Consider the following 18,518-nt stretch of genomic DNA (forward strand, 5'->3'; position numbering starts at 1 on the left):
TCCCTCCTCCTGCTCTGGATGTATGGGGCTAAATTTCAAAGTGATAGGCTCAGTTCAAGAAAGTATTTCTTTGCACCTTCCATCACTCAGCAGCAAGAAAATGAATGTCATATCCAATAATTCAAACAAATTCCTGATTTTGGTACAGTATTAATGTTAGCAATGGGTATCTTTTCACCACGTGCCTCGACTTAAACCCTATACTGTTGTCTCAGTTTCTCTCAGCCAAGAGGCTCAGCTCAATGGTTATGTATGTGCAAATATATCATACCACAACTCTCTACAACAGCCATAGCTGCCAGGTTGGGTTCATCTCACAGACTGCTTTGATAATGCCCTGTAAATAATTTTCTTGGTATTATAATGGTCAACCCTACATCCAGTTATGACACTGGAAGATTATGCTGATTATGCTCCTACTTGCTAGGAGATATTTATAAGCAGCAAGAAGATAAGGAAATAAACAACTATATCAAAAGGAAATAGTGAAGAGTTACTTTTCTCTATTGTATCATTGAATACTCCTCCTTTGTCACTTTGTCAAGACCCAAAATCAAGTAGCAGATGTGATCGAAAACTTCCTCAGATCTAACCAAAATTGACTCCATTGAAAGGGGAGTTATTCCTGTTTCTAACTTATCTCAAACTTGGTTTGTCCGTGCCTGTGTTGATTGATTTGAATTCCTACTCCAGATTCTAAACTGTTGAGATGTTTCTTAATAGTCAGTGACCTAGATTTTTCTCCCTTCATTAACTCATTCAAATGTGTCTTAAGCATTTACTGTGCACCAGGCACTAGGTATAAAATATTCAGTCACAGTCCCTGCATGCAAGGAAGCTGAGGTTCAGAGGCATATAATCTCCCAAATGTAAGGGAAGAAAGATGTGGTTTTTTTCTCTCTCTCTTTTCCTCCCACTCATCCTCTAGCCCTATGGTGCCATGAATTACACATGTGAGAGAAAAACTATCATGAGCTCTTTCTAGCAGTTTTACCAACTTGGTTAGATATGTATATCACCAGTACGATGATGACTTATTGACTTCTTAATGTTCATTGAGAAAAATAAATTTAAGATGGAGATGTTTATTAGATATCCAAATCAAAATAGCAAGTAAGCAATTGACAATTCTAGAGTTCAGGAGAAAGAAGCTGGATATAAGTTTGGATCTTCAGCACAGATGATACTTAAAGCCATGAAAAGAAGGTGGGTTTCAACAGGGGAATGAGTGTAGAGACGTCTAAGAACAAGTCCCTGGAAAAAAGAGTCAGAACTAAAGCAAGAGACAGAGTAGCAAGGTAGCACATCCCTGCAGAACAAAGCCAACAAAAGCGGTTCAAGAAGAACTAGTCAACCCTGTCCAACAGGACTGAAAGTCAAGTAGGAAGAAGACTGGACCTCTCAATATGGTCATCATTGCTGACCTTGACATGTGGTTTCAGTGGAGTGGCAAGCTTGACTGGAGTGTTTGAACAGTAAAAACTGGAAAAGCTCATATAGAAAACTCTTATGAGGAATCACACTATAAAAAGGAATAGTAATTAGAGACAGACATGGTCTACAAGCAACCCATCGTGAGTCTCATAAATGTGATTTTTTTAAAGGGCATCTAATGCTCTCATACTATATCAGAACAAGCAAGGAAATCCCATTAATGTTCTCTTTCAACTCTTTATATCTATTAGAAATTATTTTGCAGCCAAAGACTTTCAGCTAACAGAGCAGTTAGCTCTTAAAGAGCTAGTGTGAAGTCCCTATAGGTATTACACATATCATTAAGCCCACCAAGGAGGAAATATGCTTGATAACTTGCCCAAGGCTGCACCAGTCCAGGGTGCTTTAGAGAAGAGGCAAACTGTGGACTTACTAGTCTGATGCTGTTTTTCCAACCGGATGTTGGGCGATATCACAAGTGATCATCTTCCTGCTAAGATAAATACGAAAAATATTTTTCTGAGTATGCATGCAAATGTGTATGTGATACATGTGCTAATTTAATTTCCAAGTGAAATTCTGCAGAACATCTAGGTCAAAGTGTACTCTGCATCATCAAAAATGTTGAACCGAGAGGAAGGGAGGAATGCATGACAAAGTCTTTACTTTTAAATGATTTTCAGTACACCAAGTAATAACATGTAACAAGTTCTTGAATTCTATCATCTAATAATTTTGATTAAGAGAAACTAAAAGCAGCCCAAACAATTATGCTAATATTCATTGTTCTACCCCTTAGCCAAAAAGGACCATTTTAAGGCCAGCTGCTGCTTCATACAAATTACAAATAACTATTTATTACTTTTTCATAGATAAAACCTCTGACCTTCAAGAAATCTTTAGGGAAAAAAAAATATCTGATCTCTTTCTTTCTTTAATCAAAGAAATTATTTTAATTATATCTAAGAAAGAAAAAGTATCGATATATATATGTTGCTTGAGCTAAAAGGCACAGGAAAACAGACAACGTATACACATTAAATTTTTAAGAAATATCAGGTAAAAGGAGAAAATCTTTGGATAAGCTCTATGTTTGTACAAAGAAGCTAGATTTGCTATTCTCCAAAAAGTGAAGGGACCTACACTATAATATACAGAAATAATTTAATGCCTTTTCACAAGGATGTAACTCAAGTTTTGCTGAAGCTTCATATTCCTTGAAGGCATATAAAAATCCCAATCTGCTTGCAGAGCTGCTTCTTCCTCTCCTATCCATTGATGCAGTAGTTTTCATGGATTTCTGCCCGGATGTCATAGACAAAGACCAAGAAGTTATCCAGGACTTCATCCCTGTTCTGCTGGAAGTAGATCTGGAGGATGGTCATCTTCTCCTGGGTCTCCTTCTCCCCTCTAGTGCTACAGCTGCCATGGGATCCCAGAGCCCAGCTTCCTTGGCCTTGAACTCCTCTCTTTGCCAACAGTATTGTTCAATTTCAGCCTGAGATGATTCTTCTTCTTCTTCTTCTTCTTCTTCTTCTTCTTCTTCTTCTTCTTTTTTTAATATTTTATTTATTTATTCATGAGAGACACAGAGAGAGAGAGGCAGAGACACAGGCAGAGGGAGAAGCAGGCTCCATGCAGGAGCCCGACGTGGGACTCGATTCCGGGTCTCCAGGATCACGCCCTGGACCGAAGGCAGCGCTTAACCGCTGAGCCACCCGGGCTGCCCCTGAGCTGCTTCTTTGACCTGCTTCAGCCTCCAGTTCTTTAGCTTGCGGGCCTTGAACACCTCCCCGGCCTGCTTCCAAGCCTGCAGCGGCAGCTGGATGCCCTGCAACTGGTTGGCCACGGAGGCAGCGACTCTAAGGCAGAAGAAAGCTGAGTAAAAACATTTTAAATAAAAATTATCAAGTAGATGTCTAGAGTATAATCAATGTATGACACACATAATATTAAAAAAAAAAGACATAGTATAAATTATACCTTTTATCTTCCAGGAATTTACAATTAAGTCAGGAAAACAAGATTATAAGATAAATTAAAAAGCAGAATACAATGAATTGCAGTATGTATGTGCACATACATTTACATAATGAGGTGAAAAAGAATTATGAGTTTTAGGTATAAGACAGTTTAGTTAGAATTGTCAATGAAGACTGAATTAGTTTAGAACCTCATCATCTCACATGATATGGCTCTGCTTTAAGATGTTTTTCAGAAGGGTCTCCTTCCATCCAGAAGATAAAACATGGAAGGGTTATGTGAAATCCAGAGGTAGAGTGTAAATGCACTCTGCTACATGGAGCCAGTAAACTTCTAACATATTTGATCAAGAACAGTGAATTCCAAAGCCTATTGTCTATCTCCCCATTGGCCTATTTTTTCTCTCCATATTTTAGCTCTCTCTTCTTTTTTCTCCTATTGGATAATGCTGTGCTGCTATTTGAAGGCAGGGCATAGTCTATAAAATAGGTTTTTATAAATAAAGGTAACAAAATTCAAATCAAAATTTTTAAAAATTCTGGATTTAAATGTGAATTTTTACCTGACCAATGAGATCTACAAGAAAGATCTCTTTTCACTGACAAAAAAAAAATATATATATATATATATATATATATATATATATATATATATGTATATATATATATGTAGGAATTAAGTTTCCTGTTGTTTATTTGTTTTTTAAGATTTTATTTATTTGTTTGTTCATGAAAGACACAGAGAGAGAGAGAGAGATAGGCAGAGGGAGAAGCAGGCTCCACTTGGAGAGCCTGTTGTGGGACTCCCTCCCAAGACCCCAGGATCACAACCTGAGCAGAAGGCAGACACTCAACTACTGAGCCACTGAGGTGCCCCTCCTGTTCTTTATTGTAATAAAAAAGTAGAACAGCAAAAATTTCTTAAAACTGTGGCTTAAATTTTATTTTTAATTAGAGCAGCCCAGCTCTTATATATCTTATAATTGATGAGAAAGAAAGATGTGGCATTTAGTTCAATTCAAAAATCACTTATTGAGCATATCTATCTTCTTTTAGAAGAGATATTATGAAAACAAAGAAAAATAAGACAGTCTCATATGTCCAGTTACTTCTAATGACTGGAAAAGTAGAAAATGAGCCAAGAGGTTAATCATGCTATAGATAGATTATAAGAAGGAAAAGCACGATAAAAAAAAATATACATACTACTTCTTAAAAGAAAACCAAAGTTAAAGAAATAAAAAAATAGGAATGAAATATACTTTACTTTCAAGGAAATACCTTCTGAAACAAACAGATATATAAAATATGTTGAATTTTAGGGCACATAACACAAAATTCAGGGGATAGAGAGACGGAAGAAGAAACTGGAAGAGTAGTCTGAGACTGATAAATGACAGCTTTATATAACAGATTATAGAGTTTGGAAGCTATAAAATAATTAAGACACACTTAAAAATTTTATGAAAAAGAATCTCGTGATAAGATAATAAGGAGAGGTACTAATCACTATTTGTCATGAACAGGAAAAATAAATATACTGAATATATTCAGAAATAAAATCACTAGGATTTCATGTGGAAAAGATAGAGATAAAGCTAGTGTCAAATATGATTCCCAAATTCTTGTCTTGAGTGGTTTGTTGATTGATAGATTTTATTACTTGAAATAAGAAACACAGAAAAAGTAATATGATCAAGAACATAGGGGGAAGCTTAAGGCTAAATTGGAGGTAGAGAATTTTATACTCTGAAATTATAGGGGAGATAAGAAAAAGTAAAATATAAATTAATTTCTAATCATGAATTTTCTCTGAAGCTAGATAGAATTTTAGATTCTGTCAGGAAAAATCTAAAAGATTATTTTTTACAAAGACTGCACTTAATAAGAATGAATCTGAAAGTCAGCCCTCCTGAGAGAAATAATACATATATTTAAAAAAATTACAAGAAAAATATTACATGAGAGTTCTAACTATACATTTTTGTCATTTTAGAAAATGTTAGATCTGCACCATAACCTGAAATACACTTTTTATGCAACATATAAGCTTTGCATTTCACTTAAAAGTGAAAATACTGTTCAAAAAAATCTTATAAATCTTGGAAAATATACGTAAGGTATTATCCAATCTTTAATAAAAAGAAATTTTATAACCCTACCATTCACAATATTGAGAGTGAGAGCGATAATATGAGAAAATAACCATATGCATTTAATAAAAATACAAATTAATTTGATATGACTATCAGATTGGCAAAGTTGAAGAAGTGCTAAGAAAACAAGAAACAAGCATTTTAAATAGTGCTAGTGGAGATAAAAGGTAATTTCTTTGTTGGAATTTGAAAATGTAGATGAAAATTTTTAAATTTTGCACATGTTTTTAAGATTTATTTATTTATTTGAGAGAGAAAGAGAAAGCAAGTGCCGGGAGGAGGGGCAGAGAGAGAGTGAATGAGAATCTCCAGGAGACTCTGTACTGAGCACGGACCCCAACACCTGGCTTGCTTTCTCAACATTGAGATCATGACCTGAGCAGAAACCAAGAGTCTGACGATTAACTGACTAAGACACCCAGGTACCCCTGCACATTCTTTTTATCAGTCATATTAGTAATAAATTATGGTATATTCAAGAATTGGACTGCAAATATATACATCTTTACTATATCGCAAATAAAGTAGTTTTTAGCATTTTTTTAAATTAAAAAAGAAACATTCAAAATCTACAAATATTTAAAACTACTTAAAAATTAAATTTATACTCTTTCTCAAAAGGACTTTTTAAAAATACTTATTATTAAAATACAGTTGACACACAATGCATATTAGTTTCGGGTGTACAATGTACTATATAGTAAATGCTTACTATTTCTCAAAAGGACTTTTGAATGGGTAATTCTAGTCACACTATGCTGCAGAAATGCCAAAAATCCTCTACTCTCATTTATCTTCCTTAAAATCTTAGTCATCACAATTCAACAGCTGCTTCCAATATCTCTGATTCTCTATTAAGACTCTCCAAAACCTTTTTCTACACCTGAGGGCTGGTCATCTCTCCTGTCACCCCTCTTCTCCATCTTTTCAGCTCAATTTTCTTTCCCTTTCTTGCATGCATCCTCTTCACATGACTTAATATAGCCTCCTAGACCTATGCAGTGCTCTAATTCATTGATTTCCTGGATCAACACAACAAATATCAGTGTCTGCAACTGCCTAAGCAATAAAATATCTTTCCCCTTTAGAAGGTAGAAGAGAGGCTTTAGAGAAAGAGAGACAGCTGAGAACATTTATATGTTAATATCTGAGACTCTGTCATGGTGAATTTATCATATTTGTCAAATTTATCGTAAATAATATTTTTAAATCTGGTTATCCAATAAGAACAGATTAAATTAATTATGCAAAATGCAATAAATTTTATGCAAATAAAAATGCAAAAAATATACAAGTTAATGCAATACAATTATTAATGCAATAAAACCAATGCCATGGCTTTAAAAAGTGTGTGTACACATGAAGTATACTTAATGACAGACTTATCTATGCATTCAATTTTATTTTATTTTTTTTAAGATTTTATTTCTTTATTCATGAGAGACATAGAATGAGAGAGAGAGAGAGGCATAGATACAGGCAGAGGGAGAAGCAGGCTCCCCGCAAAGAGCCTGATGCGGAACTCCATGCCAGACTCCGGGATCATGCCCGGAGCCAAAGGTTGAGCCAAAGGCAGATGCTCAACCACTGACCCACCCAGGCATCCCTGCATTCAATCTTAAATTCAAGAAATAATCTAGAGTGTATGGTTAATCCCTACACTTTTTTTTTACTGGATATATTTTTATACTTATATCAAAATATCTTTAGTAATAATCTTTACATAGTAGGATAAGAAATTACTTTTTACCTTTTTTCTAATCCTTCTATATTTTCTAAATATTACATAATAAACATTTGTGACAAGATTAAAATTAATCTATTTATAAAGGTGAAAATCTTTTCTGCTTTAATGTAAAGTAACATGTTAAATTTAGAGTAAGGAAATCATGTCTGATTTCATCCCAAGAGAATTTTTTAAAGTCTCCGTTTGACATTTATGCAAAGTCACGTATGCCAGTTCTAAAAAAGATGGATGTAAATTATTTCTCACGCTAAAAGATAAAACCATTTCCAACTGTATTGGTTTGCTTTAGGATTATCATAACAAAATACCACAGACTGGGAGGCTTACACAACACACGCTAATTTTCTCACAGTTCTAAAGGCTGGAAGTTCAAGATCAAGGTGCTGGCAGAGCTCACCTCTCCTGAGGCCTCTGCTCTGCCTTCTCCTGTGCTACTCTGCTTGGCCTTCTCACCATGTTCTCACGTGGCCTTTCCTCTGTGCACAGACAGCCCCGGGACCCTTTCTCCTCTCCTAAGCACACCAGTCCTATTGGATTAGGGCCTCACCCTTGTGACCTCACTTAACCTCCGTTAACCTCTTTAAGGCCCTATCTACTTATATGGTCACATTGGGGTTAGGGCTTCAACATATGAATTTTGAAGGGAGCACAATTGAGTCCATAAAAACAACTAAAATACACTTGATATGTTAAAATAAAACTTAAATTCCATAAGGATGATATCAAAATAGTGACAGATACAGTTCATATAGTAACACTATATTTTGCTTTTATTCCAATTCTTTGAAAATTTATCTATAACTTATTAACTAAAAAACATAATTAATCAAAGATTCTTTCTTTTTTTCTTTTTTTTTTTTAAGATTTTATTCATCCATTAGAGACAGAGAGAGAGAAGCAGAGGCACAGGCAGAGGGAGAAGCAGGCTCCATGCAGGGAGCCCGATGTGGGACTCAATCCTGAGTCTCCAGGATCATGCCCTGAGCTGAAGGCGGTGCTAATCCGCTGAGCCACTGGGGCTGCCCTCTGTTTCATTAATGTTGAAAATGGAAGAGACTGAGTGTATTTCCTTCATTTTTAACCTATCTGTGCCATTACCGGGTGTCACAAATACAACTGTGCAAACTGATCCATTCATCTCAAAAGCAGAGCTGGAAAAAAAAAAATGGTAGACTTCAGGGAATGCCCTAAAAACGTTAGAAGGCTCACTCCTTAGTTGTTCTTTGTTTTCTACCTTGGATTATACCAAACTGACCAAAACTTGTATTTATAATTGGCCTATTAAAACAAAAATAAAGTTTGACAGAGAACATTAATCAATTCATATTTCAATAAGGACATAGATTACATAAGCCAATAAATCATGCAACCAGCTGTGTCTTTTTTTTTTCAAAAAGCATTGGTAAATAATCAGTTGGACTGAAATTAATTGCATCTTTTCTTCCCCCAATCCCTCACACACATAGCAGTGTCAAATAGTCTGGAGACAAAGAATAAACTGAGATTTAGTCATAAATAAAATAATTCTGCATCCAAACTAAGTAGTACAGGGTAGGATTATTGGGTTCTTAAGTAAAGACCCAAAGCAAATCAAAGTGCTAAGACATTAGATCACAAATTTTCCCAAGGGATATAAATATTTTTTCAATGTATAAAAATTCATTCACATGGGAGGACTTTTTTTTTTCCTTTTGTGGCACCTCTGTCAATAATGGTTTCATTTATCCAGTTTTGTTTCTCAAACTTTTAGCAAATAATTTAATCAAATTATTTCTGCTTATAAAACTTTGTTTGAAATGTGCATTTCCAAGACAGTATCTTTCTTCTATAGAAAGTGGAACATGAGAGATAACTGTGAATAACTCACATGTTAAGTATTAAAAACTATCTTGCAGTGTTACTAGTTACAGTCACCATGTTTCACATTAGCTTCTTGGATCTTATTCACCTTGTAGTTGACAATTTATATACCCTTTTACCAATCTCTCCCTATTTCCCCCACCCTCCAGCTTTTGGATATCATTTTTCTACTTTTTGTTTCTATGATTTTGACTTTTTTTTCTTTTAAGATTCCATGTATATGTGATATCTAGCAGTATTTATCTTTCTCTGTATGGATTATTTCTCTTCACATAATGCTTCAAGGCCTATTCATGTTGCCACAAATGGCAGGATTTTCTTCTTCCCCATAGCTGAATAATATTCTATTGTATATCTATTTAAAAAATCTATATCACATCTTCATCTGTTGATGGATGGCCACTTATTTCCATATCTTGGCTATTGTAAATAATGATGCAAAGAACATATCTCTTTGTTCAGAGACCTCTTTGATACCTATTTTCATTTTCTTTGGACCCATGAGGTCTGAGGATCAAATGTAAAATATGGTGATTATAGCTAATAACACTGTATTGTAAATGAAATTTTGCTAAGTGAGCAGAACTTAAATGTTCTCACCAGAAAACAACCAAACAAAAAAAATATATGAAGTGATGGATGTGTTAACAAAACAGATGGGGGCGGGGTGGGGACCTTTCACAATGTGTGTCAAACCATCACAATGTATACTCTAATATCTTGAAATTTACATGTCAATTGTACCTCAATATAGTTGAAAGAAAAATGAAACAAAAAACTGTACTTTGCAGCTGATTCTTCTCTTTCTCAAAGGACGTAATGAGGACTAATACTATCACATTTTGCACTCCTGTTCACTTTGGTCAACCCAAAGTCTGAGTCTCCCAAACCATCTATTATTTCTCGGACTGCTGACAGGCTCCAGAAGGCTGCTAGTTAGGAACACAGTTCTAGAACCGGCTGTCACTTACTAGCAACCACTTACTGGCAACCTTGGGCAAATCACTTAAATTTCTAGTGCTTCATGTTCCTTATCTGTAAAATGAGGAAATAATACTTACCTCACCTATTAGAAGGATTAAATGATAATAGTGTTTAAGCATTTATGCACATAGCATTTCCAAACAGAGAAATACAATATATCTCCTAATCTGACCAAATGCTACCCGCCTTTCCAAATCTTTTTCCTAGCCACATGAAACCCCGAAAGAGGTAGAAGCTGCTTCACAGGCATGCGACCTGTTCAGTCCTTCAGGACCCCACACTTATGAGGGCCCACATTTGATGTAATGTTCATCTGTCACCATCTTGACGTTCTAACAGATTTTTGGACATGATTTCCTACATTTGCATTTTGCACTGGGTCCTACAGATGATGCAGTCGGTATGTCATCCTGGGATTCCCTTTTCACTTCAAACTCTTCTCTGAATATTATCTTTGACTTCTTAAGTCCTGAGGACACCATTTTCCTTGCAACAGTATGAAGCAAAGGATTTTTTTCTGTCATACCCCATAGACCATAGGACCAGATGGGAAGCAGTTGGGTGTGAATCCGTCCCTCCTGTTTGAAGCTTGCACCATCAGACTAAATCACCCGCTCTTCTTATTCCCATGTACTGACTGAGTCACTTCTTCAAATTTGCTTTGGGCTCATTCTCTTTCTCTTCATTCCTATTCATGCGTCATTCTCAGTGACTTCAGGATTCATGTAGACGAACCATTTCATCTTCCTGCAGATCCTTCCCCTCCTCCTTCCCCTTCCTGCAAATCCTTCCCCTTCCTGCAGATCCTTCCCCTCCTCCATGTATAAATTATTTTATTTATTATTGTAATTAGATCTTCACAATCGAAGTTGTCTTTTCACCATCTGTGTTTTTGTTAATGTGAAACTGAATTGTAGTTATAAGCAAAAGTTGGTAGCCTAGGGAACAATTGTATATTCAGTTTGACAGAAATAAAAGAATATTTGTCTTAAAATGTAAGATTGTTACATAGCCTTTCGCCATGCACTTACAGTATAAAAAAAATTTAATTTCAAAAGTGAAAATTGCTTGTGCCATTTGAGCTTTAAGGGTTGGAATATTTAAGTGCAACAAAACCTCCTTAAAGAAAAAGCAAAGCAATCTAGGTCTCCCCTGCAAGAGGGTATTTCAGATTTACAATTAAATCTAAATCTTTAATCACCTGCTCTTCCACCCCTTCCCAAACAGTGATGCCCATACTGCACCAGCAGTAACTCATCATAAATGAGATCTTAAAGTCAAACACTCTTTTCTCTGGTTGCCACCTGCTGTTCTTTCAGCCTACATCCTTCAAATTCAGCAAAACATCTAAAACACTGATTCCGCTTTTCACTCTCTATTTCTGTGTCCTGTTCCCTCTTTCACCTGGCCTTGAGTCCATGTTTTCTAACTGAAATTATCCCCTTTTAATTACCGCTTGCCTCTTTTTGTTTTCTCTAGCATCCTCCACTGAAAAAATGCATACACTAGTTGAATCCATTTTAAAACATGTTTCATGCCTGCTTCTGAGAAGCTGAGTATAATTGTAGAAGATCACCAGCTAAAAAGAAGAAAACTTTAAAATATATGCTAAAATTTTCATATGGATATCCAATGCTCCCAAACCTCCTACACCCCTGTAGTAGTTTCACTTCCTAACACTGAATCATAAACAACCCTTTATACTCTCTCCAGTCTCTTTTAAGCACTGCCCATTTGTCTATTCTTCTTCGGCGCAAAGTGGCAGGGATCATTCTTTTAGCACCTGCTAATCATGTTTTCTGCCATTCTGCTTTCTTCGACTTACACTATAGGTTTCCCCCCATCATTCTCAAGTCTTTTCTTGTTAAGGTCACTTGTGACCACCATCTTGCCAAATATTCTGCTCTGTCTTCTTCTTACTTGACCCTCCACCAGCATTCTTTCATTGACATCCTCTCTTCCCTTGGTACCAGATATTTGACACTTTGCTATCTTCCACTTATCTACGTCACTGGTTATAACCTTTTAAGATTCTCTCCCCTCTTAATATGTGCCTGATTCAATCCTTGGGTGTGATCTCCTTGGTTGCTCTTATCCAATTCCACGGTATAAATATAATCTACACAGGGTGAACCACTGCTCCAAGTCTGCCAAGCACTAAAAGGATTCCCAGGACTTGAGATTTTGAACATTACAATGGAGACAGTCCAGGGCAAACCAGGATGGTTGTTGACCCTCTATCTATATACTATAAAACTCTAAGCCATGCCATTTAAGTCCAGAGCTGTATCTTCACTTGGTTTGTAATATACACTTCAATTTTAAATCTATTTGAAATGAAACTCTTGATTTTTATCTTCAAATTCTTCTCTTATTAACCTTATCACCATAGATGTTGTCATAAGGTACCAGTTCCTAAGGCAGAAGAAAAGAAATCAGAAGTTATTTATGCTTCCTCATGACTCTCCTTCTTCCATTCCCCTGTACAGTTGCCACTGTCCAGTCTTGGCAGCAGCATCTCCTACCTGCACCACCACCTGCACTAGTCTCCTAGCTACTCTCCTCTTTTTAACCATTGATCTTTTCCATTCTGCACAATGAATGCTGGGATAACTTTAAACTAATGATGGTTTTTTTTTTGGTTAAACATGTATAAAGGCTCATTTCTTTTTTTTTAAAGATTTATTTCTTTATTTGAGACAGAGAGAAAGAGAGAGAGCACGCGTGCATGCCCATGAGTGAGGGAGGGGCATAGGGAGAAAGAGAATCCTCAACCAGACTTTCTGCTGAGCATGGAACCAGACAAGGAGCTTGATTCCAGAACTCCAAGATCATGAGGTGAGCTGAAATCAAGACTTGGCTGCTTAACTGACTGAGTCACCCAGGGACCCCTAAAGGCTCATTTCATTTAAAAAATTTCAGTGGTGTCCCACTACTTTAAGAATAGCAGCAAAACATCTCTCTGGGGTTTACAACGATGCTTCTCTACCTGTCTGCAGAGAGGATGAGTTTTTGTTTTTGCTTTTTTCTAATGTGTCATGGACTGACATGCGGTTCCACTGCACATGACCAGAACCTATTTGCAACATGAAATGCTCCTACCAAGTCTGAAAATACCTGAATTGAGATAATCATATGCTGGAGCCTTAGCAATGTGAAGTTGCTACAAAGGTTTTAAATTTAAGTACTTGCTTGTCTTATTTGCTGACCAGAAGTGGTCTACGACCCAAACTTTTATTAGCAGTGGTCTACAAGGCCCTGCCTCTCTAGCCTTAACTCACACAACCCACCCACTTGTTCCCAAACCAGCAGACACCCTAGCTTCCTTTCTGCCCTTCAAATGATCAGACCCGTGGGCTCAGTTAAAGCATTCTTTGTCCAGCTCTCCACAATAAAGCTTATTGTTATCCTTCACATCTCTTTTTTTTTTTTTAATTTTTATTTATTTATGATAGTCACAGAGAGAGAGAGAGGCAGAGACACAGGCGGAGGGAGAAGCAGGCTCCATGCACCGGGAGCCTGATATGGGATTCGATCCCGGGTCTCCAGGATTGCGCCCTGGGCCAAAGGCAGGCGCCAAACCGCTGCGCCACCCAGGGATCCCTTATCCTTCACATCTCTGCTTAGACACTCTCCTCAGAGAGGCTATCCCAAGCACCTTCTCTTACTTGATGTTTTCCAAGTATTCTCTGAATCAAACAGAGTTTATTCCCTTTATAATACAATCCAGGATGTTAACATATATTTTTAATTTAAAAAAGAAACTTTTTGAATTTCAAAATTAGGATTACTATGCTAAGTCTAAAAACTCTTTGGTCTTCAATTCTACCCTTTCTGAGGAAACCACTATCAATAGGTTAGTCCCGTGGCTGTGCTGGTATGTGCACGTATACACACACACACACACACACACACACACACACACACACACACACATTTGTTTACTTGCTTTTTAATGGAATAACTCTTTACATATTACTTTGTAATAGTATAAAATAATTTCACCTAACAATACATTTTAGACATGTCTAAAGTTTAGAAACCTAAACTCTTTTATAATTTCCTTGAAACAGATATACATAAAACTCAAGCAGTTTTCCATAATGATTTTGGGATATGTTTCTAACTTGCAATTCTTGTTTTGTTTTACTGTTTGTTTCCCTACTTCTCTGTTCCCTTTCCCCACCTGCATCAATTTACCCTCTTTCACGTCCACAACCCATTGTGATTTTTGCTAAAAACTCAATGTCTTTCGTTTCTCAAAGTGTGTTTTGTATGCTATTCTATTTGGTTCTCTGCATCTTACTCTTCCCACTTGACAACTCATTGTCAAAATAGTTCCAATAGAAATAACATAGATTCTTCTCATTCCTTGTAATTGCTTTTTTTTAGTAGCTCATAGTGTGAATGTAGCATGTATTTTTTTCAGCTAAAGTCCATTCACACTTTCAATCTTTTGCCTCCACAAAAAAAGGACAATAGGCATAGTTGTATATATATTTTTATATGGAGGTGCTTTTACTTTTTAGGAATGGGGTTGCTTCTAAAACTATGGTTATTTTAAATTTTACAGACATTGTTAAATTGCTTTCTGAAAAGGTGAGAATAACATATATTCTAGCAACAAAGAAAATACCATTTCCTTCACAACCCACCAGCAGGTTTATTAAAACTATTAAACTTTGCCTGTCTGATCAGTAAAGTGCTATTTCATTGTTATTTTAAGTATAGGAAATTTGAATTTACTCTTATGTGAATTCCCTTTTCATATATATCCTTGATGTGTTTTTTTAATCAGGTAGTTTGTCTTTTTCTTTACAATTTGTAGGAACTTTTCTATACCATAGAAACATTAAACATTAATCTTTATCTAGGTTGTAATCCCCTCTCCACCATTCTATCACTTGTGTGCTGACTTTCTGATAGTGTAGTGGACATTTGTCATACTTGTGGTTCCTTCAGGAAATACTGTACATCTTTTTTATATGTGAGAAGTTCTCACTTATGAGGCTGCCTGTCCTATAAACTAGAAAGTATAAACATGTCTTCAGATGCTCCCTTGCAGCTAAAACAAGAGAATAGGCCCCAGCCTCTTCCTTTCAGATTCACCTGCACATAACTTCAATTTGGAAATGATCAAGGTGAGACAGTAGCTGTGGTATTACTGTCCTAGGGAGATAGCAGTGGTAACCTCTCAAAAGTACTTTATCAATGAGGTTTAGATGTTTTTTTTTTCTGATTCTGTATACTTTTTTTTTAATAAGTTAATTTTTATTGGTGTTCAATTTACCAACATACAGAAAAACACCCAGTGCTCATCCCGTCAAGTGTCCGCCCCAGTGCCCGTCACCCATTCACCCCACCCCCCGCCCTCCTCCCCTTCCACCACCCCTAGTTCGTTTCCCAGAGTTAGGAGTCTTTATGTTCTGTCTCCCTTCCTGATATTTCCCACACATTTCTTTTCCCTTCCTTTATATTCCCTTTCACTATTATTTATATTCCCCAAATGAATGAGAACATACACTGTTTGTCCTTCTCCGATTGACTTATTTCACTCAGCATAATACCCTCCAGTTCCATCCACGTTGAAGCAAATGGTGGGTATTTGTCGTTTCTAATGGCTGAGGAATATTCCATTGTATACATAGACCACATCTTCTTTATCCATTCAGGTTTAGATGTTTTCTATTCCAAATTTTGTTCTGCCTCTGCAGCATTGGTAGTATAGTGGTGAGTTCAAATTGTTTTTGTATAACATATACCTAAAATAGATGCTTCAGTCAAGAACCCAAATAATACTGGTATCTAGGCATTTACAAAAATTATATTTTTATGTCAAATATATTTTTTATTTGATTTATTTCTGGGTTTCTGCTCATGTTACCAAGTTTCCCCTCAATCCCTATACTGCGTATGTACCTTGATGATTTTCTTCTAAGTAATTCATGTTTAAATTTTAAATGAACTGGTAACATTTAATTATATATTCACATTTTTATATACATATTTTAGTTCAGATTTATATATTTATAAATTTTAAATATCATATAGTAAATATTTTATGCATAAGGAGAGAATGAAAGGGGAGATCATTGTTGTCCAATGTAACATTTTACAAAGATGGAGAAATCTTCTCTAATGCGCAGTGCCCGATAAAGTAGATACTAGCTGCACTTTAAAATATGATGTAGCTGAGGAACACAATTTTTAAATTTAGTTTTAATTAATCTATTTTAAATAGCACTTGTGTCTAGTGGCTATAGTATTGATCAGCACATAGAGTGAGAATGGGCCCAACTTAGTTTCCTTCTGGGTTAAAGAGTTAATTGGTAGCCCCATTTATAAAATAAGTATTTTCCCACTGAATGTGCCATATATAAAACTTTCATATACAGATATCTATTTTCTAGAATCTCTATTTTTATGGCTCCATATGGCTAATATCATATTGATTTGATTATAGTGGTTTTATAGTCTCATTAATAATGTGTAAAGCAAGTTTCCCAGATTCTCATTCTTCTATATGAAACTTTTCTTGGCCTTTTGCAGACGTATATTCCTCCAAACAAACTTTTATGTCATTGTATTCAGTTCTAAAATCAACCTTGATGAAGTTCTATTTAGAAGTAGCTCAAATTTATAGAATAATTAAAAGACTTGGCATTTTTACTGTATTAATTCCTTCCAACTCAGATCACATTTTTCCATTGTTCAAATATTGTTTTATGTGCTTTGATAAGATTCATATACAATTTTATATAGACCTGATGTTTTCCTCTTTAAATTATCTGTAAGAATATTTATTGTAAATATTCACTTTGTATTGTCATTTGCCTACAGATAATATAGATAAGAGCTATTGATCTTTACATATTTACCTTGTTTCTATCTTAACAAATTCTCTTAGTCAAATTTTTCCTTGATTTTGATTTTAATTAGGACTTGAGATTTCTAGGCATACAATATTTTCATTAGAAAAAAGAATCCTATTTTTCATGATCTATACAGACTTCAATTTTTTGAACTTACTATTCAAAAACAATGATAGCAGTAGAAATTTCCATCTCATTTTTTATATTAATTGCAATAAGAGTTTTATAATTTAGAAAGATAGTCTTGGTTTGAGAGAAATTATTTTGTCATGTTTTGTAGTTTACTTTTATTCCTTCTTAATTTATGTATATTTTTCAGGATGTATTGATATTATCCCAAGGCTGTGATTTTTTTTATAGACTGACATACTGGAAGGTTTCTAGATATTAAGAACATCTCATAAAGATTTTTGCATTTTATATATAAGATAAGCTACAAGTTTTGTTTTTTATGCTAACTTCATGAGGATTTATATTAAATATTTTTTTCAGTGGATTATACTAGGTTAAGTAACATGGGGATTATCTTTTGTTGTTTTTTTTTTTTCAAGGATTTGGTAGACTCATTGTGAAAATCTGTGGTGTCAGGAGCTTTATTAATGGCAAAGCTTTTAATTCTTCAATCACTTTTATGATTATTGGCTTAACTTTTTTACCTTCCCTTGAGATAATTTTAGAAATTTAAATTATGTTACAGAAGCATCTTTGTTGTCTCTAAGGTTTTGAGATTTGCTGCCACAAAATTGTCTGTAGAAATGCTTTATTATTTTATTATTATTTTAATCACACCTCAAGTGATGTTTCATATTTCATTACCATTCTGGCGTATTTTGCTCCTTTCTTTTGTCTTAATCAGACTTGCTTCTCAAATCTCACTTGACTTTCAGGATGGTTCAATAGTTATCAAAAGGATGATCTCTAAAGTCCAAATAATTACAATTTTATAGCAAGTTTTTTACGTGATACTTCTAGTTTGTTTTTGTAAAACACTGGTCTCTTATGAATAATAAGAAAGTCTCCTATTACCTTGAGTCTCCAAATGGAACTCAATCAGAAGATCTGTTCCCATTCAGTGATCAAAACTCAATCCCCCAATTAGGGCCTTCTGTGGGTAAAAGAGGAAAGAAGGAATAGAAAATGGATTTAGGGGCAGCCTGGGTGGCTCAGCGGTTTAGCACCACCTTTGATCCAGGGCCTGATCCTGGAGACCCAGAATCAAGTCTCAAATCCAGCTTCCTGCATGGAGCCTGCTTCTCCCTCTGCCTATGTCTCTGCTTCTCTCTCTCTCTCTCTCTCTCTCTCTCTGTGTGTGTGTGTGTGTGTGTGTGTGTCTCGTGAATAAATAAATAAAATCTTAAAAAAAAAAAAGAAAATGGATTTAGTAAAAAGAGTGAGGACAACAGTTAGCACTTTCCAAATTTGACACGGCAGTAGAGCAGCCTTCAAGTGCACCTGCAGGACTAACTTCCAGAACAACACTGCA

The 18,518-nt window shown here is 35.4% G+C and overlaps 1 pseudogene; it reads right to left on the minus strand.

Annotated features, from left to right (window-relative positions):
* Positions 1-2,702: 2,702 nt before the first annotated feature.
* The window catches only part of LOC121474559, a 40,887-nt pseudogene continuing 25,071 nt past the window's right edge, over positions 2,703-18,518 (minus strand).

This window comes from Vulpes lagopus, chromosome 13 (genome assembly GCF_018345385.1).
Source record: "Vulpes lagopus strain Blue_001 chromosome 13, ASM1834538v1, whole genome shotgun sequence".
NCBI classification, from domain to species: domain Eukaryota; kingdom Metazoa; phylum Chordata; class Mammalia; order Carnivora; family Canidae; genus Vulpes; species Vulpes lagopus.